Source organism: Eurosta solidaginis, chromosome 1 (assembly GCF_040869045.1).
Source record: "Eurosta solidaginis isolate ZX-2024a chromosome 1, ASM4086904v1, whole genome shotgun sequence".
Lineage (NCBI taxonomy): Eukaryota > Metazoa > Arthropoda > Insecta > Diptera > Tephritidae > Eurosta > Eurosta solidaginis.
Window position 1 is genome coordinate 85,701,539 of NC_090319.1, and position 23,361 is coordinate 85,724,899.

Below are 23,361 nucleotides of genomic sequence, written 5' to 3' on the forward strand. Positions count from 1 at the left end.
ATGCAGTACAAATATTCACAATAATGCCATAGTACTGTAACGAATTTACTTGCAAATCCTCTTATTTGCAATCCTCTGCTAAGTTCGAATCACTAAACTGTTGAATAAATAACTCCAATTTGTAATAATGCAAAATGGCCTTTATTAAAGTACATCACAATAACACTCAAACTGTGCAACGAAAAGCTTGCTTAATAACCAAACTGATTGATAGCTCAAATGAAACTCTACTATTGGCCGCCAGATCGCGTGCTTAATCAATAACTGCTGGATAGCTCAACTCAAACTGAATTCCAGCGCCTCTACAATTGCCGCCTTTTATACTCTTTGACTTCAACCTTCGCATCTTCTAGGCGCTTCCTGTAACTACAATTGCACAATTTTATAGTTTTTCTCATTGCGTACTTATAGGAGTATCTCAGATATATGCATGTGTTTGTGCATTGACTCTCCGCTGCTCGTATACGTACATGGTACATATGTGTAGACGCAATTATTGTTTCGTTTATGTAGATACATAATAGGGGGACTCATGTAACCGTATAAATGCCTTATAAAGTGTGTAAACGTATAAATTTATCTAGTGCGTAAACGAGCTGTCAAATTTTGTATGAAAATCATTTACACAATTTGTATAAATTTACGCGCACATTTCATTGTGTAAACGCGGTAAACCCAAAGGAATGCAACCTTGCAGACATTACAGCAGGTATTTTCATCAGAAATCTCCAACATCAGCAAGTAAATGCATTTTAGTTTTGATTTTCCACTTAGTCTTGGCATTTTTTAATTTGTATAACAATCAAAAAATGTTGTTCGGCAATAACACAGCTGATAAACAATCAAGTTTATCAAGAGTATTACTAGGTGCGTTCATATAACAGCGTGTGTAAATGGATATAATTTTACACCTTATAAGTTTATATGCTTTCATGTGTCCCCCTAATGATTGATCTATGGATGTGAATCACGTCACTGCTTAGCATCGGCTTAGAGACGATAGCATCGCTCAGTGCTGCTAACATTCGTTACAGTACAAATAGATTCCTTTGCGTGCTCACAATCGTTTATTTTAAACAAATTATTTTAAAATTTACTTTTATCACTAAACAAAAGCACTACGATCAAAATTGCCCAAAGCTCGCTAATAGCCCGAATCTCCATCTTAACAACCAAAATTTATTTATAGATTTGGATTCCAAATAAGAGCGAAAAAGGGACCCGTACATTAAAACAGCAATTAGATATAATATATATGATTAATATGTAGTCTGATTTTCTGTAGACACATTTAAAAAAAGTTGGTTTGAAACCCCAATGGACAATTAATTCATGGCACTTCTATTTATAAAAAGCGAGTAAAAAATACCCATTCTCCCTGTCAGCTATTATTTGACAGGTTACCTACCATTGGACATTGCACTATGGCCGAAATTGCGATTTTAGCGGCAAAAAATACTTCCCGACAAGCTAGCTTCACCAAATTTGGTGTGTAGACTTCTAATGATAAAGAAATCGATTTGAGAAAAAATGGGCGGGCCACGCCCCCTTTTTTCAAAGTAGTGGCAAAACGTACTTCCTGGCAAGCTAGCTTCACCAAAATGATTACACTGACAAAAAAGCAAGTTGAGAAAAAATTTAACGGTCCATGCCCTCTTTTTCCTATATCCAAAACCCAAATTGTCGCCAAAAATACTTACCAAAAAGCTGGCTTCATCAAATTTTGAAGACGGACTTCTTCTGACAAAAAAAAACTTTAGAAAAAATGGGCGGCCCGCGCCCACTATTAAAAAAATATTGAATGCTACCAAGAAATTAATTTATTTTTCAATTCATAAATTTATAATTTTAAAGAAGTTGTAAATGCTTATGGATTAATCTGAAAATAACAAAAATAACATACATATTCTCGAAAGATATAGGGCTTAATTATTCATGGTCTGTTTCTTCGTTTTCAGCCGCTTCTAATTCCAATGAATAATTATTTATCGACTCTAAGCTTACATCAGAATCATAACTATAATTGCAGCTGGAGGCTTCTTGAGATGTTAAAGGTATTAAAAGTTCTGGTGGCAATTCAGGCATTTTAAAAAGATCAGTGACTTCTCGAGGAAAAGGAAGTTTTTTTGAACTATTTGTACATTCTTGCAAACATATACTTGAAATATATGGGTCAGAGCTATCCATAGCTCTATGATACATGTCAAGTATGTTGTGCACTCTTGAATCCTTTCGAGCGTGACCAGTTCGATCTTTTTTATAATATTTGTTTCGCGCCTCAGATGCATTTTCTGCGATGACACCTACGGGTACTACTGAAGCCTAAATTATTTGTGACGAATGCACTAATATTTTGTGTATTGTGGCAGACATAGAGTACCATTCGTAGTTTTGGAAAAATATTTCACTGGTTTTAATGCAATGATCACGAAACTTTTGGGCATCAATTTCAAATTCAGAGGAGAGAGCAATTAAGATTATGTGTAAATGTTTCAAAAAATCAATATTTATACCAGTAATAGATGCTAAAAGGTCCGTGCGAGAAAATGCTCTTCTAGCTGTGTTGGCATCGTTGGTGTTGCCGCTGCCATTTGCTTTCGGCTTATCGACATGAAGCTCCATTTGAAGCAAAAACTCTTTTTGAAATTTTTGTTTCTTTTCTGCCAGGATTCTCTTCTCTTCTGCTCCACGAACTTGCCATTTTTTCAAATCTAGCTTGTATGAAAGTTTTAAAACAAACTCGAAACTACGAATCCACGCATGCAAAGGGCTTAATCCATATTTCAGAGCGTCGGTCTTCGGTTCAAAATTAGGAGAATCAAAGTTTCTTATAGTTCGAAATTCCTTTGGACCGGCGTGACAGATGGGACATTGCTGTGCACTTTTAGTTTCTGTCAACACATTTAAGACTTTCCCATCTATTAATGTCATATATAAATAATATTTTACTTTAATTTTTTTCCCATTACTTAGTGTATGTTGTAGTGGTTTCAACTCCTCAATCTGTTTCTTTATGTTGTGGTTTTCAGCTAAAATGTGCTCTTTTATTTCTTTAACAAACTCCACTTTTAAAGGTCTACAAAAGCGTACTGACTGAGGTGTACGGTTTACCCAAATGTTATGCCCTGCTTATGAAATTATTTTTATTGGAATGACTGATGTCACAAAAAGGATCGAAACTTTCCGAAGTATTTTCCACAAATTTTTGTTTAAACAAGCTGTGACCGGTAGAACCATCAAACCCGTAGCTCGAAATTAGGATCGATTCTTCAACATCCATTGTACACAATACTTCATCTTGATATTCAAGAATTCTTTTAGCTGTGTGGTCTAACAAATTTTGCAACGACACTTCTATAGAGCTTTCATTCGCTTTGATTTCATCCGGTCTACATTTCAATTTGCTTTTATAAACTTTATCATAAGTCGGATAAATACTACAATTGTGTTTTATGTTTAATTGCCGCATATTTGAGTACACCTTTTTAGTTAATCCGTTTTCTAACACAAACATTAGAGCTTCATCTTCTTACGTGGCTGACTGTTTGGGTTGCGAGGAGCGGCGGCAAGCAGGTATGCTTGCGGGCCCAGGCTAGCTCGTCGTCTTGGGCGGGGCATTTCACCACCGTCCTCACCCGCAGCCACATGAACAAAATAGGGGTTCATACCTGCAAGATGAGAAAAAGAAGGGAAAGCTGAAAAAGATAGAAACATACGTGAGGGGCACAGTTAAGAGGGGGGAAAGATGAAGGCCTGTCCTGTCAGGCTGACACGACCTATCTTATGAGTGTGAAATGTAAACGAGAACTCACCGACGTGCAACGCCCGTACGTACGTAGCCCGGAACGCAGAAATCAAAACAATTTTGATTTTTTCCGTAAGAACGTGTGAGCTGATCGCTCTCTCACTAGACAGAGTTGCCTAGTAAACTTTTGTGCGCTAATTTTTGACCGTTTGCAGTTATTATACAAAAATGCCTAAAGATTGTTTAAAATTTTGTTGAAATATCCCAAAATTATTATATAAAATTGGAGGTTACAAATAAATGAACTATAAATTCTTATTCAATATTTGCTTCTGCCATTTGCACCATGAAAAATTGTAATTCCAAAAGTTGATGTTTGCATAAGCATGCATGCAAACTAGTGAATGGCAACAGTGCTTTGCTCTAAACAATACACACACAAATATGTTATGTACATGTACACAGCCGCACACATTGATTCCTATGGGCTTGAGGGTTCGGTCAAACGTGTTTCGTACGACAAACGTCCGTACGTACGGCACACGTCGGTGGGTAACTGCCGCATAAATGTACGTTTGGGACGTTTTTCATGCATGTACATATGTTCGTTGCAATCTGTTTTTATTTTTCTGATTTGCTAATTCCTGTTCTACTTTTGCAAGAGCAGGAATCTGTGCTAACACGTGTACATACATACAACTAAATAGGTGTATTTTGATAAATTACAATGTTTCACTCAAAACACTTACCAAGTTATGCGGCAGTTACCCACCGACGTGTGCCGTACGTAAGGACGTTTGTCGTACGAAGCACGTTTGACCGAACTCTCAAGCCCGTAGGAATCAATGTGTGCGTCTGTGTACATGTACATAACATATTTGTATGTGTATTGTTTACAGATAAGCACTGTTGCCATTGACCATTTTGCATGTATGCTTATGGAAACATCAACTTTTTCCAATTTAATTTTTATACTCAGTTGAGCAGAGCTCACAGAGTATATTAAGTTTGATTGGATAACGGTTGGTTGTACATATATAAAGGAATCGAGATAGATATAGACTTCCATATATCAAAATAATCAGGATCGAAAAAAAATTTGATTGAGCCATGTCCGTCCGTCCGTCCGTCCGTCCGTCCGTCCGTCCGTTAACACGATAACTTGAGTAAATTTTGAGGTATCTTGATGAAATTTGGTATGTAGGTTCCTGAGCACTCATCTCAGATCGCTATTTAAAATGAACGATATCGGACTATAACCACGCCCACTTTTTCGATATCGAAAATTTCGAAAAACCGAAAATGTGCGATAACTCATTACAAAAGACAGATAAAGCGACGAAACTTGGTAGATGGGTTGACGTTATGATGCAGAATAGAAAATTAGTAAGATTTTGGACAATGGGCGTGGCACCGCCCACTTTTACAAGAAGGTAATTGAAAAGTTTTGCAAGCTGTAATTTGGCAGTCGTTGAAGATATCATGATGAAATTTGGCAGGAACGTTACTACTATTACTCTATATGTGCTAAATAAAAATTAGCAAAATTGGATGAAGAACACGCCCACTTTTTAAAAAAAATTTTTTAAAATTCAAATTTTAACAAAAAATTTAATATCTTTACTGTATATAAGTAAATTAAGTCAATATTCAACTCCAGTAATGATATGATGCAACAAAATATAAAAATAAAAGAAAATTTCAAAATGGGCGTGGCTCCGCCCATTTTCATTTAGTTTGTCTAGAATACTTTTATTGCCATAAGTCGAACAACAATTTACCAATCCTTCTCAAATTTGGTAGGAGCATAGATTCTATGACGGTAACTGTTCTCTGTGAAAATGGGCGAAATCGGTGGAAGCCACGCCCAGTTTTTATACACAGTCCACCGTCTGTCTTTCCGCTCGGCCATTAACACAATAACTTGAGCAAAATCCGATATATCTTTACTAAACCTAGCCCACGTACTTACCTGAGCTCACTTTTTCTTGGTATAAAAAATGGGCGAAATCTGACCATAACCACGCCCACTTTATCGATATCGAAAATTACGAAAAATGAAAAAAATGCCATAATTCTATACCAAATACGAAAAAAGGGATGAAACATGGTAACTGGATTGGTTTATTGACGCAAAATATAACTTTGGAAAAAACTTTGTAAAATGGGTGTGACACCTACCATATTAAGTAGAAGAAAATGAAAAAGTTCTACAAGGCGAAATCAACAGCCCTTGGAATCTTGGCAGGAATACTGTTAGTGGTATTGCATATATAAATTAGCAGTACCCGACAGATGATTTTCTGGATCACCTGGTCCACATTTTGGTCGATATCGCGAGAACGCCTTCACATATACATCTAAGGGCCACTCGCTTTTAAAACCCTCATTAATACATTTAATTTGATATCCATATCGTACAAAAACATACCAGAGTCACCCCTGTCCCACCCTAATGGCGATATCTCGAAAAGGCGTCCACCTATAGACCTAATGCCCCCTCCCTCTTAAAATGCTCAGTAACACCTTTCGTTTGATACCCATATCGTACAAACATTCTAGAGTCACCCCTGGCCCACCCTAATGGCGATATCTCGAAAAGGCGTCCACCTATAGACCTAGTGTCCACTCCCTCTTAAAATGCTCAGTAACACCTTTCGTTTGATACCCATATCGTACAAACATTCTAGAGTCACCCCTGGCCCACCCTAATGGCGATATCTCGAAAAGGCGTCCACCTATAGACCTAATGCCCACTCCCTCTTAAAATGTTCAGTAACAGCTTTCGTTTGATACCCATATCGTACAAACATTCTAGAGTCACACCTGGCCCACCCTAATGGCGATATTTCGAAAAGGCGTCCACCTATAGAACTAAGGATTACTCCCTTTTAAAATACTCATTACCACCTTTCATTTGATACCCATATCGTACAAACACATTCTAGAGTCACCCTGGCCCACCCTAATGGCGATATCTCGAAAAGGCGTCCACCTATAGACCTAATGTCCACTCCCTCTTAAAATGCTCAGTAACACCTTTCGTTTGATACCCATATCGTACAAGCATTCTAGAGTCACCCCTGGCCCACCCTAATGGCGATATCTCGAAAAGGCGTCCACCTATAGACCTAATGTCCACTCCCTCTTAAAATGCTCAGTAACACCTTTCGTTTGATACCCATATCGTACAAACATTCTAGAGTCACCCCTGTCCCACCCTAATGGCGATATCTCGAAAAGGCGTCCACCTATAGACCTAATGCCCACTCCCTCTTAAAATGCTCAGTAACACCTTTCGTTTGATACCCATATCGTACAAACATTCTAGAGTCACACCTGGCCCACCCTAATGGCGATATCTCGAAAAGGCGTCCACCTATAGAACTAAGGATTACTCCCTTTTAAAATACTCATTACCACCTTTCATTTGATACCCATATCGTACAAACACATTCTAGAGTCACCCTGGCCCACCCTAATGGCGATATCTCGAAAAGGCGTCCACCTATAGACCTAATGCCCACTCCCTCTTAAAATGCTCAGTAACACCTTTCGTTTGATACCCATATCGTACAAACATTCTAGAGTCACACCTGGCCCACCCTAATGGCGATATCTCGAAAAGGCGTCCACCTATAGAACTAAGGATTACTTCCTTTTAAAATACTCATTACCACCTTTCATTTGATACCCATATCGTACAAACACATTCTAGAGTCACCCTGGCCCACCCTAATGGCGATATCTCGAAAAGGCGTCCACCTATAGACCTAATGCCCACTCCCTCTTAAAATGCTCAGTAACACCTCTCGTTTGATACCCATATCATACAAACATTCTAGAGTCACCCTTGGTCCACCTTTATGGCGATATCTCGAAAAGGCGTCCACCTATAGAACTAAGGATTACTCCCTTTTAAAATACTCCATACCACCTTTCATTTGATACCCATATCGTACAAACACATTCTAGAGTCACCCCTGGCCCACCCTAATGGCGATATCTCGAAAAGGCGTCCACCTATAGACCTAATGCCCACTCCCTCTTAAAATGCTCAGTAACACCTTTCGTTTGATACCCATATCGTACAAACATTCTAGAGTCACCCCTGGCCCACCCTAATGGCGATATCTCGAAAGGGCGTCCACCTATAGACCTAATGCCCACTCCCTCTTAAAATGCTCAGTAACACCTTTCGTTTGATGCACATATCGTACAAACACATTCTAGAGTCACCCCTGGCCCACCCTAATGACGATATCTCGAAAAGGCGTCCACCTATAGACCTCATGCCCACTCCCTCTTAAAATGCTCAGTAACACCTTTCGTTTGATACCCATACCGTACAAACATTCTAGAGTCACCCCTGGCCCACCCTAATGGCGATATCTCGAAAAGGCGTCCACCTATAGACCTAATGCCCACTCCCTCTTAAAATGCTCAGTAACACCTTTCATTTGATTCCCATATCGTACAAACACATTCTAGAGACACCCCTGGTCCACCTTTATGGCGATATCTCGAAACGGCGTCCACCTATGGAACTAAGGATCACTCCTTTTCAAAATACTCATTAACAGCTTTCATTTGATACCCATATCGTACAAACACATTATAGAATCACCCCTGGTCCACCTTAATGGGGACATCTCGAAAAGGCGTCCACCGATAGACCTAAGGCCCACTCCCTCTTAAAATGCTCAGTAACACCTTTCATTTGATACCCATATCGTACAAACAAATTCTAGAGTCAGCCCTGGTCTACCTTTATGGCGATATCCCTAAATGGCGTTCATCCATAGAACTATGGCCTACTCTCTCTTAAAATACTCTTTAATACCTTTCATTTGATACACATGTTATACAACCACATTCCAGGGTTACCCCAGATTGATTTTCCTTATTTTGTCTCCATAGCTCTCAACTGAGTATGTTATGTTCGGTTACACCCGAACTTAGCCTTCCTTACTTGTTGATATTGTAAAAGGCCGGAATACATATTAAATAAGTATAAATAGATAAAATATTTATAATCAGCACTTTTACATAATTATTTCGAATTATTTTCACAATTTTTCAAACTTTAATTAGGCGTTTTTGCATAAAATTGCAAACGGTCAAAAATTAGCGTACAAAAGTTTACTAGGCAACTCTGTCTAGTGAGAGATCGATCAGCTGACACGTTCTTACGGAAAAAATCAAAATTGTTTTGATTTCTACGTTCTGGGCTACGTACGTACGGGCGTTGCACGTCGGTGAGTTTTCGTTTACATTGCACACTCATAAGATAGGTCGTGTCAGCTGACACGTTTTTGGTACGTACGTTCGTGAGTAACTGCCGCATAACTCTTCTCATCCAACGGCGCCGCTGCAGTTGAGTCCGCGAGCTGTAAAGAGAGAAACACTCAAACATACATATGTACATATGACCACGCTCAAACACTGATTAAGATCGCTCACTTACGATCTTGGCTAATGAGCGTATAGATAGTAATAAATGTATAGTCGTGATGACAATATGAAAAAACGTGGGTAAAAAAAATCGTAAAAAAAAATAAATATGCAAGAAATTGAACAATTTTATGTGGGTGCTTATAAGCAAATCCCTAATGCTCGTGCCGGAAGGATAAGGGTAAGTTTGCCGGAAGCGTCCTGGCAAATATATATAAGTGTGATTTGTGCCAGCAAAAAAAAGAAAGAAAGTTCAAAATTCCATAATTCGAGTTAGCCGCGGTCTAATCGAGATGACATATAAAAAAAAACGCATGTGCGGAAGTGCGACTATAGGAAGAGCACACCGATAAAGATCGGTGTACTTAAAATATAGTAACTAGCCACAAAAGAAACGCAAAGAATCAAAAATAAAAGAATCCAAATAAATGTCAAAAGATAGGAAAATTGCAAAAGGAAAATTAATCTAAGAAATTTACAAAAAGAGCAGAGTGAATTAAAAAAATATTTAAAAAAAAACAAAGTGAAGTATTATTTAGACCTTATCAAAAATTTGCTTAGCGCAATTTTCCCACTAACAAGCGCAGACCTAAAGACCATGCTTTTTTTTTCCTACCAAAAATTTACATAAAAAAGGAATATACATATGAACAGATACACATATAAACGATATGCAAGAAAAATACAAAAGGTGCAAAATAAAAGACTGTTGAAGTTAAGTTTCGATGGTTTTCTGCTGCTGGCGTTGTAGTGTGATTTGGTTGTTGGAAATGACCTCCGCTAATACCGTCTTTAGACTTCCTTATATTGTAACTTCTTAGCTGGGTGATGGTAAAAAAATTAATTTGTCGGGCTGGTTGGTGAATGAAGATGGTGTTGTTGTCGTTGTGGTGATATATTGCTGATACAATATGTGGCCGCCAACAGTAAAAGTGTTATCGCTGCTACTGCTTATGTCGCAGGTGGTGATTGTAATGGTCAACAGTAAGAGGTATCGTACCTGTTGTTGGTGTTGCACCGCCGATGCCAAAATAAGAGAACGATGTGTGGTGGCTGGTGAAAGAAAATGGTGAGCTGTCAAAGAATATGTAGTGTTGTGGTATCCGTTTTGTGCCGCCTAAGAGACCAAATGAGTGATGTTGTTTCAGTTGTTGTTGTGGTGCAATATATTGCCGATGACAAAATATGTGGCCGCTGGTGGAAATTGTAATTGCCAATAGAAAAAAAAGGTAGTACTTGTAACTGGCGTTGCGCCGCCGATGAAGTGGAGATGGTATAGTTGGTGTTGAGCGGTATGTCGCCAATGTGACGTAGTTGTTGTTGGGCGTTATGCCACCAAGAAAAAAAATAAATACCGGTTGTGGTTGTTGCGGTATATTGCCAATAAAAAAGGTGCTGTAGTGGTTGTTGTTGTGGTGTGCGCCACCAAATTAAAAATGTAGTGTAGTGCGTGGTAGTTATTGCCGGGCGGTATGTAGCCAAAACCAGTGCCCAGTGAGTCTTTTCCAACGGAGATTAAATTTTGCGCTCTTTCGCAACATACGTTTGCTGGAAACTCCTACCCCTTTTTACGTATCTCGGAGACTTTCGCGCGCACAAATCTTTCAAAAATGCGATTAAATTCGCGCACTACAAACTTTGTGAACCTTTTTTTTTTTTCTTCACTTTCGTTTTAAAAGCGCGCACTTCACTTTTGACTCAATTGCACTTAACTTGTACTGGGCACTGCTGAAACAAGACTTTGGCCCGTTGACTGATTTTTCCCCTTCTTATAGCCAGCGCCGTGGTAAAGAACGTTACCCAGAAACGGAAAATTCCTACCTATACATGCCAAACTTTCTTTTCGGCTTTCCCGTATTTTCCATCTATACAATCATGCACTCATACATTCATACGCTTACCACTCCACAAACCGAACACCTACACAGATACACTCGGTTCGTGCCTTGACCGCTCACACTCCCTGCTAACCATGGCTAACCACATTTTGCTATTTTCACCTCAAAAACCAACACTATCTCAATTTCTTTTTGGACACAACTAACGCCAACTCACATTTGTGGAACATTTTTCATAATTGTGGTAAATCTCTAAGATGTGCGAATGAAACAGTAGTATGATGTAGGAATGAAACAATAAGATACTACAGATTTCGCCACCATTTATGTAAATTTGTTTAAGCAAAACGCGTCTCATTGCGAAAGAATTTAATAAAAATGAATTTTACAAGTGTTCAAGTGAGTAAGAACATAAAAAAAAAAAAAAATATAACAGAAAAGTTTGCGACATTATGTTAGCGCAATAATTCGGGATTCGCTAAAGAAAAATGGGCGAACGTTCAAAAAAAAAATTTCCAGCTTTCATCAGCCACTTCCACGTTGGATTATCCGAGGTAAGTAAATGTTTAGGTATTTTAGTATAACTAACTTTTTTGTTGTTGTAGCAGTGCAAGTTTGGAAATATATTGCAGAACTTACCCTTATTATGAAGATACCAAATCAGTGTTACATATTATGGACCTGACAGGGATCAGGAATATTATTTGGTGTCGTCATAATATGAATGATTCTGAGTAAATGCGGGTATTATGGTGATAGCCAAATTAGTTGAAGTTTTGTCCGTCCAACGCAGGACTGACTTTGTTTTTCATCACCATAATATGGGTATGTAGTTATACATATGTTTGATGGCACAATTTTTGCTGGTAATTCTTTTCTTTAGCACACAACTGCTAAAACGAGTCAAAATATATCGGGAGAGGTGTCAATAGAAGCGCTTTGAACTCAGAACAACGAATCTGAAAGCGGAAATTGAAAATTTTATATCTGTGCAGAGATATTTGCAGTTACCCAAAATGTATTAACGAAAACCCGAAAAATGACCCCTGCTCCCTCCGAAACCTGCGGTGTGATCCATAGAATTTTGGCCTTCGGCCGCGCTTATAAAAAATTACCACCAAGGAGGTGGAATCAAAATTAAATCAGTACAAATTCCTTTCGTACATAAAATGTTTTCCTGTGAACAACAACATTACAATAATCACATGAAAAATGCCAACTTTAACTAAAAATATCTCTGCACAGATATAAAATTTTCAATTTCCGCTTTCAGATTCATTGTTCTGAGTTCAAAGGCGCCTCTTGACACCTCCCGATATTTTTTGACTAGTTTTAGCAATTGTGAGCTAAAGAAAATTGTTTTTTTTTATAAAAATGTGAAATAAATAGCTATTATGTTCCGCTTATTTAATACGGGAGGAAACGCTCGCCTTTTTATACCACCCTCGAAAGTGTTAGTCCGCTTGGGGTAACAAGCAGATACAATGGTGTCATTTGTTTATGACCTTGTTGGCAAAGAAAAAGAATGTGGACAAATTTAAAGATATGTATGTTAATTTAGGTGATTCTATACACTCTAAATAAATCAGTGCTACAACAACAACCAAACCCTAAATAAACGTCCAAAAATATCGGGAGATGTATCAAAATATGCGTCTTGGACCCAGAAACGCGAATATAAAAACACAAATTTTGAGTCTGTGAAGAGATACTTGCAAAAGAAATTGCAACTTTTTGTGTGGTTGTTGTAATGTTGGTGTACACAGGAAATAATTTTGTGTGCAAAGGGATTTTGCACGGATTAAATTTTGATTGCACCCCTTTGGGGGACCGGCCAGCGTTTATTGGACGTGTATTAAGAGTGTCATGCTTTCGTATAGAATTACCATCTTTTGAACAACTCACAATTTTTGTTTTCCGTTTTTGGATTCCCATTCTGGCTCCAAGACGCATCTTTTGATACATCTTCCGATATTTTTGGACTTGTATTTATAGGTTCATGCTGTTGTATAGAATTACCTAAATTAATTCACAAACAGTATCTTTTAATATGTATGTCCACATTCTTTGTTTGTCAACAGGATCAAATAAATGACATCACAGTATTTTCTTGGGGTAACATACTTAACGCCAACACTTTCGAGGCCTCCGTATTAAATAAACGTAACAATTTTATTTATTTAACATTTTTATACAAAATAAACAACTTGGATTCTCTTGAAGTTGAATTGTTTGCTGCTTGCAGCTGATCGCTTGTAAATTACCATCCTCAAACATATTGCGTTTACCCCAATAAGCCCAAAGTGTGTTTCGTGAATTATCAGGGGATTATGCGCACTTAGGCAAGGTGCACAAAGGCTACGCGTCATCCACGCGTACACGATATTTCATGTAGGTACAATTCTTCTACGCTTCAAGATATGCGTCACTACAAAAAAAAAAAATATTTCTAAAAAAAATAAACAAATTAATTTATACCGTATAATTGCAATTCTACAAAAGTTGATTGTATATAAAATTAAAAAGGAAAGTTTTCACTATATCTTTATAGCAACAGAAGCACAGCACAAAAGTTTGTAAAAATGTGAAGCGTAGCATAATCTGATTAAGGCAAGGTGCACACGAGGCTACGCTTCATAGACGCTGAAGGCGAAATCTGTACGCTTTGATGTCGAACACATGCACTTGGATGAAGAGCTGCGTACGAGGCGTCAGCTGCATGAAAGCGACAAAGCATGAAAGTTTCATGTGTAGCTAGCCGTACAGCAATTTTGGTCGTAGTTTTCACATTACAATTGAAAAGATGGTGGGTGTCATGTGGGGACACATCGCATTCAGGACATTCAGTACACTTAAACGCTAGCTTTATAACCCAAATTTTAACTTCAATGTGATCACAAGTTCCACCTAAAAGATTTCCTCAAATTATTGTAATGCAATGAAAATTTTCTGTATTAATATCGACCTGATTATCAAGTTATTTTGCTACTTGTTCGATGTGAATAAATTTATAGTGGAACTTTTGATGCAAAAGTCATGATTTGGCTGATCAAGTGTTTTTAATGATCTTAATTTTAATGTCCTTAATTTTTTACAGGCAAGTTCAAGAAAGCCCTGGAGAAGAACGGAGCATCGACCCATGTTAAATGCAGTGAGTGACAGAGTGGTTTGGAGACTGTTTCACTTAAGGAAAGTTATTTAAATTATTGGATAAGTTGTCAGGGTAAATAATGTAAAGTTGTAGTTTTTTTTAGATGGAAAGTAATTTTTTTTAGATTATCCTTAAGGAACTCTAAATGTTAACATGCATCAAAAGAAATGTAATTCAATTACTTTTCTTTTGATGGAAAATTCCTTATAGCCAATTAAATATTTTTTGGAAAATATTGCGAATTTCGCAAACATTAATATGTAGTCAGAGCAAATAGTGTAAAGTTGCAAAGAAAGTATTTTTTTGGATGATCCTTAAGGAATTTTAAATGTTAAAATGCATCAAAAGAATGGCAATTCAATTACTTTTCTTTTGATGGAAAATTCCTTATAGCCAATTAAATATTGCGAAATTCGGAAACATTAATATGTAGTCAGAGCAAATAATGTAAAGTTGCAAGGAAAGTAATTTTTTTTGATGATCCTTAAGGAATTTTAAATGTTAACATGCATCAAAAGAAAGGTAATCCAATTGCTTTCATAGAGCCAATTAAATAATATTTCGAAAATTTTGCGAATTTCAGATCAAATAATGTAATATTGTAAGGAACGTGACTTTTTCACTTAAATTCCTTATTTTTTATAGTATTGCTACTAAAATTAATGAAGTTTAACAAAATTTTTTTATTACTGAATAGGTAACAATTCAAAAAAGGAGGTCTAAACTGTGACAAATATGCCGAAAGTGGAAGAACAAGGACGTTGGGGATTTTGTGGATGACACCATTATGTTAACCTGCGGCGTTTAAATTTGTATTTTTATTTTTAATTCAATAAAAAACTTTTCTTAAATTATTATAACTAAATTTTGAAAGTAAGAGTATATGTTAAATTCAATTGAAAGTTTAGTTTTTAAGCCAATGATAACTAATTAAATTAAATCTATATTATAAGTAAGAAAAAATATTTATTTTAATTTTAAATCAAAATCAAAACTCAAACGTAACACTAACCAGAAGAAAAATGAAATGTATTAATACAGAGATGAATGAATTAAAAGGAATTTTTGTTAATATTTTTTATTGTAAATATCTAAAATATGCATACATCTAAATTATTCATATTCACTTAAAATTTATTTGTTGTGTTTTTAAATTGAAAACCATATTTTCTTAATAAAAGCATAGAATGAAAAATTTTGGGCATTTTGTGGGCGGTTTTTGGTTATTTTGTGGGGTTTTTGGAATTTTTTAGGTATTTTCAATTCGCATTATAGGTTATTTGATCATCGGGCTGGCAACTCTGGAGCGCATAAAAGTATGCAGCCTCTTTAAAATGACATTTTGAGAGCAGTTCAGCTATTCGTTTTTGATATGGCGGTTCTGAATGAGTGCGACAGAGATGGAAGATCACACGTACACGAAATATCCCATTTCACCATAGATAATATCGGCGCCTCGCCGAACAAAATTATCCAACTTATTATCCAATTTTTTGGATATCGTCAGTATACGATTACCCGATTTTTTATCCACTCATGGTTAGCAGGGCTGTTGCATTCACACGCTTATAGCCTTACACAAATACACATCCCCATACATAATACAGAACAAAACAAACACATAGGTGCATGGCATTCATCTATGCTGCTAAGTTGTTAGCAGCATGGTGACATTTTATTTATTACAACAGCATGATGCCAAGCGTAACATCTCATTTCCGCTGCAACATTGTGTTCACTTTCGGTACAATGTTGTCAATGTTAATGTTATTATGTTAATAGTATGTTAATGGCAACATTGCGGCTAAGGCACGGACCTGAACACAAAACTCATAAACACATAGACGCATATACACTCTGCCACTCATTTAAGCCAGTATGGAGACAGGCTGTCCTTACAGGTGATACTGGAGTAACTTCTTTATGGCTAGTATTAAGAACTTCTCGAATTTTGGATGGCCGATTTGGAGATATAGCAACTTGTTGTAGGACAAATTTCAAATCCGTTGCGTGGGATTTTTTGGCAGATATAGAGGCAGCATGAACTAATAATTGCGCATTGTCTCCTTGCTGGGAAGCTAATTCGGAAGCTAATCTCCTTTTATTTCTTTCGCAGCTATCATTATACGTCAGTTTTGGTCGCCCAATAGTATTAATCTTTTTCGGTATTACAAAAATTGTTTCTCCACTCAACCATTTCTTATTATATTTTCTAAATGCATTCTCATTTCTGGTTTGTTTATTCCATTTAAGTTAAATAAAATTAGATAAGTTCCGAGCTTTAGTACATATCAATTTACTTAATTCACTGTCAATTTCGTATGAAATCTTTCCTTTTATGTAATTCGAAACATTCCTGTTGTTTCTCAACAAAAACTCAAATATTTCAGAATTTTTGAACCTTAGTGTTTCTACAAAAGTATTAAAAATTCGTTCATTAGCAGTAAAATGCATACACTTTTACCATGACATAAAACTTGAGTTTTCTACAAACAATCACATATAAATAGTTCCAATGACACTTCAAAACATTTTTAGTTTTACTCCACGAAAAACGATAAAACTCTTCAGAATTTCACAAAAAATACATACAAAAAACTACCAAAATAAGTACGAAATAAAAACATTTAGCAAACTATATTTGTATATAGTAAAATTACTCACCTCGAGTAATAGAACTCATATTTACAAAGTTCTTTTACAAGAATATATAATTAAAAAACAGTTTTTAATTTTATAAAAATTTTGCTGCTTCACTTGTATTAATACGTACTAAAAAATTTTTAAACATTACCAGCTGTTTGTACATAAACAGGGTTGCCAACAGTAAATTTGTTTTTAATTTTTTCTTATCAATATGTTGGGTATTGAACACCATCAAAATAATTGCAAAAATTTAAATTTGAAAAATTTACTTTTTGCCGCTAAAATCGCAATTTCGGCTATAGTGCATAGCAGAAATAGAAAGATTTTTCACTTGTATGAATTCACAATGGTCCTACCATAACTTATATTGTACTTAGTAATGATAATTTGCTCAAATAAAATACAGAATTGCCGACTTAAATGGAAAATTTGTTACAAACAACTCTGTGCAATATTCTAATATATTTTCAATTCTGTTTTATTTGTTGCTAACATTTAATTAATGACAGCTATTAGTGGACCATGGATGCTGGAAAATTAGTATTATAATTTTTATACCCAGCAGTACCATAACACAAGTTTTTACTGCTCCGTGCAACTAAGGCCCAGGTTTTCAGCGCAACTTTAATCTTTAGTTAAAGTAGGCTGGGGTTTAACCTTGAAACTTTGGCCGTTTAAACGGAGATTACCAATAAAATTTTATGTTATCGAGCAAACTTAAACTCTGCTCAAATTTAATTGAAGTTTACACTCGCACAGAAAACCCCGGCTAAGGGAAATATTAAAAATGTCGTGGCCCAAGGTCGAGTTACTTGTAGGGACGCTTTTTTGAGGATATGATCATGAAAAATTAAGTTCTGTGCAAACGATATCAAACTTTTTATAATATTATGTAAACAGTTCGATTGATAGTAAAATTTAACATTACAATACAAGTGATTAAGAGGCAAATTATGTATAACGCAACAAGTCATTTTTCCCATGTGAATCAAAATTCCTATCATATAAGTGCATTCATTCACTTCAGTGAGTAAACCTGAATGCTTTTATAAAACGTTTGGTATTGTAATAAATTTTAAGGATTGTCGATTATTCTGCACCCTCTTCCATCGTTTGAGTCTCTGAATTGTCGAACAAAAAACTCAAATATTCAGTATAGCAAAATGTTGTTTGCTTACCACACTACTTTGGGTAGTAGTACTTCACAATTTAATTACTGGCGTACTTCACTCGTAGCTTGTTAAAACCAAACTTATTGCTTGCTCCTCAGTTTGTGCTGCTCTTATACTTTCAGTTACTCCGTTCGCCTCTTTCTCGTAGGGTCTACAGTATAGACTTTTCACGAACAGCCTTCTCAAACAGTTGCGTATTTATTTCTCATATCTGTACTCATATTCACGTGTGTCTTCTTGTTATATGTGTGTATATGTGTGAGTTATAACTTCTGCGCTTATAGCTGTTGTTATATGTATGTGTAATAACATTTGAGCTCTTATGCGCTCTCACTGTTGCCTTCTATGCATATGTGTGTATAGACTGCTCACCAACTGAAACTGTGGATGTGTTAGTAAGAGTAAAATCATTATGCTGGTAGTGGTTTAGTAGTTAATAAAAAAACAATGAGGTAAGACGTATGCACTCAAGTTTGCTATTTTATTGCTTAACAAAAAATTTTAACAAAATATATTGCTCATATTTAACCATTAAAACATTATGCACTTGGGCGTTTGTTTGTAAAATATCTATTTGGAAACACGCAAATAAACAATAGCCTCCACTGATGTTGCTACTCTGCTTGTTCAGCAAACACTAAAAGAAAAAGGATAATAACGTGTGTGAATTGAGCGCGAATAATTATTTACTAGCTGACGACCACTGGTATATAGCTATGCGCCGTTTATTGCTGTACACGAGCGTCCAGTAGATCTAGAAAGTAGTGGTTTCCTACGCGGATGATCTGGCAATCCTTGTAACGCTTCAATTTCTGGACACTCTGCGATGCAAATGAGTTGAAGTGTTGTTAGCTCAAAAAGAGTTTGTACTAGGCCAGTGTAACTGGCGATATATTAGGCTACGGATTCACGAAATAGTCTGCTACCACCAGTAATCCCACCCCTGGTTTATACTCAATAACTCCACACCGGACAGAGTAACACAGCCGCCAACTAGGAGGGCGGACTTTTTGTCAGGAACTCAATCACTGAAGCGTCTTCTAAGCAGAAGTTTTCGCTACGCACTGATTCTCTAAATACGAGTATGTAGCTATAACGCATGCCATTGTTTTATGTGGCATAATAACAGACCTGCATATTTACCAAGTAAGCTTCCCTAATGGGGTGACTTCCACTCAACCTCACCCAACCTAGGACTGAATAGGCTATTTAGAAGTAAAGCCCTCGCAAATCATTCTCTCACCATACCTTTCCTAATATATGACTCGAAATCATGCACAGTGCCGAGAGAAGATGGGTTGACTTTTGCATTGATCGAGAGACCGAGCTTCTCTTCAGATTTCCGTCGTGGTCCTTTTTAATTTTTCCTACAAATTGGCGGAACGGGGCCTACATGTTTTATGCCAATTAGTAAACTGAAATTAACAGGATGGCGAGCTGAATTGATTAAGTCATGTCTGTTTGAACGCAAACTAATACCTCAATTTTTAAAATATTTTTATAAAATTTGGTGAGCTGGTATATTTGGTTGCCGGATTAATCATTTGTCGAAAACGAACCGGATCGGATAACTATAGCATATATCTCCCATACAAATGATTTTTTGAAAAAGAGAGCTTTTGTCATTTTAACAGCTAGAAACTTAAAACTTCAATATCGGTCATATATATAATATATATGCCATACAACTGATTGTCCGGACAAGAGAGGCTTTGACATTTTTTTTTATCATTTTAATAGATAGAGGCTTCAAATTTTACTATATGCTTATATATACTGTAGATTCTTCAGATTTTTTGAAGTTTTCAACTTTCATCAGATTTTGTTTTAGCTCCATTCATGAAGGGTATGAGTCACGTTTTAACTTGTTTCTAATTGAAAACCCTTTTTTCTAGATTTTTTAAGTGGCTTTCCTGGGACTGGAACCCAGGACATTCGGTGTGGTAGGAGCACGCTACCACCAACCCACGGCTGCAAAAAGATTAACACAGTACAACGAATAAAAACTGAACAGTTTGACTGGCTAGGTCAGGTTACGCGGCCATTAGCGAGTTTGTAAGTCTTTAGATAAGGCGACTCCCATGCCATGTACGTGCCACTGTTGCTAAAGATTTCATACATGCCCCCCGCATATGAAGTCAAAAGAAACATCAAAAAATTTCTTCGTAATGTCTTCCGTTAGCCATTAAATGGGCAGTTATTAGTAATTTGAAGCAATAAAAGTCAAACAGCAAAAACTTTCTCCTTCATAAGACAACAACATTACAGCTTAAGCCAGTTATGAAGATGAAAAAAGGACACAAATATAAATAGGCTAAGGTATATAAAGAAGAAAAGCATATGTCGAAGAAGAAAACATGTCACAAATGCCAAAAAACTTACGACAAAATAGAGTAGACATTCCATAAGAAATTCGAGATGAGAAGCCATTAGAGTGTCATTATAATTAAATTCATAATACAGGAAAAAAAAGCTACAAATAGAGCGCCGATAAAAGAGATTGAACTTTTGTGTACAAAATAGCAAAAGGCAGGAAATCAATGTCAAGTGAACGTAAACAAAAAAATGGGAACAGGAAATTGAAGAAGACAAACTAAATTTTAGCAAATTGCGTACGATCTCCAGAGATGCTTTGGCTATGACGAAATGTCCTCATTTGTGTGTATGTATGTATATCTTCTTTGAGTTTTTGGTATGAATGTCAAAATAATTAGGTATAATGGACGCTTTTTGTGGTTAATTGTAATGGAAACTAATACAATGCGAGGATTTGTTAAAATTAAAGGTGTTCATTAAAATAATGAAGTTTCAGTTTTAATTTTCATAAAATGGAGGTACATGGGATATATTAAATAGCAAATAATAAATTAAAAAATTCAAATCTATTTCAAAATCGAGTTAAATAAATCATTAAGGGTATTCAAATTGAAGTTCAGAATTTATATCTGTAGTTCAGGAAATTACAATTGAAGTTCAGAAAATTACAATTGAAGTTCAGAAAATTACAATTGAAGCTTAGGAATTATAATTGAAGTTCAGAAAATTACAATTGAAGCTTAGAAATTATAATTGAAGTTCAATTGGAAATTCTGAACTCAAATTGTAATTTTTTATACTCAGTAGAGCAGAGCTCACAGAGTATATTAACTTTGATTGGATAACGGTTGGTTGTACAGGTATAAAGGAATCGAGATAGATATAGACTTCCATATATCAAAATCATCAGCATCGAAAAAAAATTTGATTGAGCTATTTCCGTCCGTCCGTCTCTCCGTTAACACGATAACTTGAGTAAATTTTGAGGTATCTTGATGTAATTTGGTACATAGGTTTCTAGGCACACATCTCAGATCGCTATTTAAAATGAACGATATCGGACTATAACCACGCCCACTTTTCGATATCGAAAACCGAAAAAGTGCGATGAAACTTGGTAGGTGAGTTGAGCTTATGACGCAAAATAGAAAATTTATAAAATTTTGGACAATGGGCGTGGCACCGCCCACTTTTAAAAGAAGGTAATTTAAAAGTTTTGCAAGCTGTAATTTGGCAGTCGTTGAAGATATTATGATGAAATTTGGCAGGAACGTTACTCCTATTACTATATGTATGCTTAATAAAAATTAGGAAAATCGGAGAACGACCACGCCCACTTTAAAAAAATTTATTTTTTTAAGTCAAATTTGAACTTCAGTTGGAAGTTTTGAACTTCAATTTTATCTTTATGAACTTCAATAATTTTCTGAACTTCAATTGGAAGTTCTGAACTTCAATTTCATCTATCTGAACTTCAATTATAATTTTTTGAGCTTCAAATGAAACTTCTGAACTTCAGTTGTAATTTTCTAAACTTATTTTGAACATTCTGAAGTGCAGTTGTAATTTTCTGAACTTTAATTGAAATTTCCGAACTTCAATTGGAAACTCTGAACTTCTATTTTAACTTTCTGAACTTCAATTTCAACATTATGAACTAAAACTGAGAAAGGTGTATAGTTCACTTGGAGCGGAGGGTTCAGACATATAGGCTAGGATGGCGTGTTTCTCCCCTTAATCTGGTAACAATATTCTTTGGTTTCGGTTATTGGAGTCTGAGAACATGGAATTATATAACAACCCTTTCAAATGGCTGCCAGCGGAGTTTATAGCTTCTCCAGCTGAACGGTAGACTGCACCTATCTGTGACGAAAACTGCGATATTTTTAGGAACGTATGGAATTAACATCAAGCAAAGTCCCATCGACATCGATACAACTCACCAAACCTTTATGGAGTCTCCCTATCCTTTTAAGAGGGTAAGAAGCTGCACCGGGCATACATCGGCATAAAATTTTACCAAACCAGATGTGGATGAGGCTGAGGGCCTGTTTATGCTCTTTATGTTCAAACCGCTGGATTCTGGATGTACATTTACTGTTCTGTGGAGGGATTCTTGATTCAGTCCGTAATTTATTTGTGTGTTAATGGTATTCAGTGCAGTGATAGCGCTACGTAATTTTCGAAAGCAATGCTGGTGGCTGGCATGCCGTAGATGTTCGGTTAAATAGTGTAGCAAGGCTGTTTAAAATGTCCTAACTTCCGGCAAAGAGGTTGCAGTGTTCTAATGTTCCTCCCACTTCGCCCGCTTGTGTCACTGCCAAGGGGCGACCCCGCTTAATAAAACTTTTTTCTAATTGAAAAACTTGTTTCTTAAATTTTGATGTTGATTTGCATGAACCAAGGATCTTCAGTGTGGTAGCGCGGAGCGACCTTTGTGCTTGGCTTTTCTACCTATTACTGTTTGTGGAGGCCTTTAACGTATATAAGTACCCCTTCAGGATTTTTACACCATATAGTAAAAGGGTTAAGAGTCAGGCCACCTAGATGAAAGAGGTTGTGCCTTGCCAGAACGATACATTCGCAGAAATGTGAACCGGTGTTTGATACTCCAGCTCACAAAATTTACAGAATTGTGTATCGGACAGATTTAACTTACTTAGGTCATATTGTAGACTACAGTGTCCCGTATAGTACCCAGTGGAGGTACGTATGTCCTCTCTGTTAAGATTAATGATTTGGCTGATGATCTCGTTGCTGATAATATATACAATTTAGCCTGTCTTTGGCCTGGGATTTCAATGCAGCGTTGTCTGAACGGGTTTGTTTCCCAGTTTTTTTGATTTCCCGAGTCTGTGCCTCTGGGAGTAAACAAAAGGGCTCTGAATCATAGATTAATGATATAGCAACCTGCTTGTCCTTGATTCCCGGGAGCTCATCGTAACAGAAACATGTTTTTGGCTCCAAGATTATTTGAGACCCCAATGCATTCATACACTAGCTTAAAAGTAATTGTATTGAACTGCAAGGTACGCAAAG

At 36.3% G+C, this 23,361-nt stretch overlaps 1 protein-coding gene, 1 long non-coding RNA gene and 1 pseudogene across 12 annotated transcripts in view; 1 reads left to right on the forward strand and 2 right to left on the reverse strand.

Moving 5' to 3' along the window:
* The window catches only part of LOC137236394 (uncharacterized protein ZK1073.1), a 469,888-nt gene that overhangs the window by 342,915 nt on the left and 103,612 nt on the right, over window positions 1-23,361 (reverse strand). The window lies entirely within an intron of this gene.
* Window positions 1-23,361, forward strand: part of LOC137236398 (uncharacterized) — a 185,099-nt gene that overhangs the window by 56,902 nt on the left and 104,836 nt on the right. The window lies entirely within an intron of this gene.
* On the reverse strand, window positions 1,841-16,871 carry LOC137236396 (uncharacterized; annotated as a pseudogene).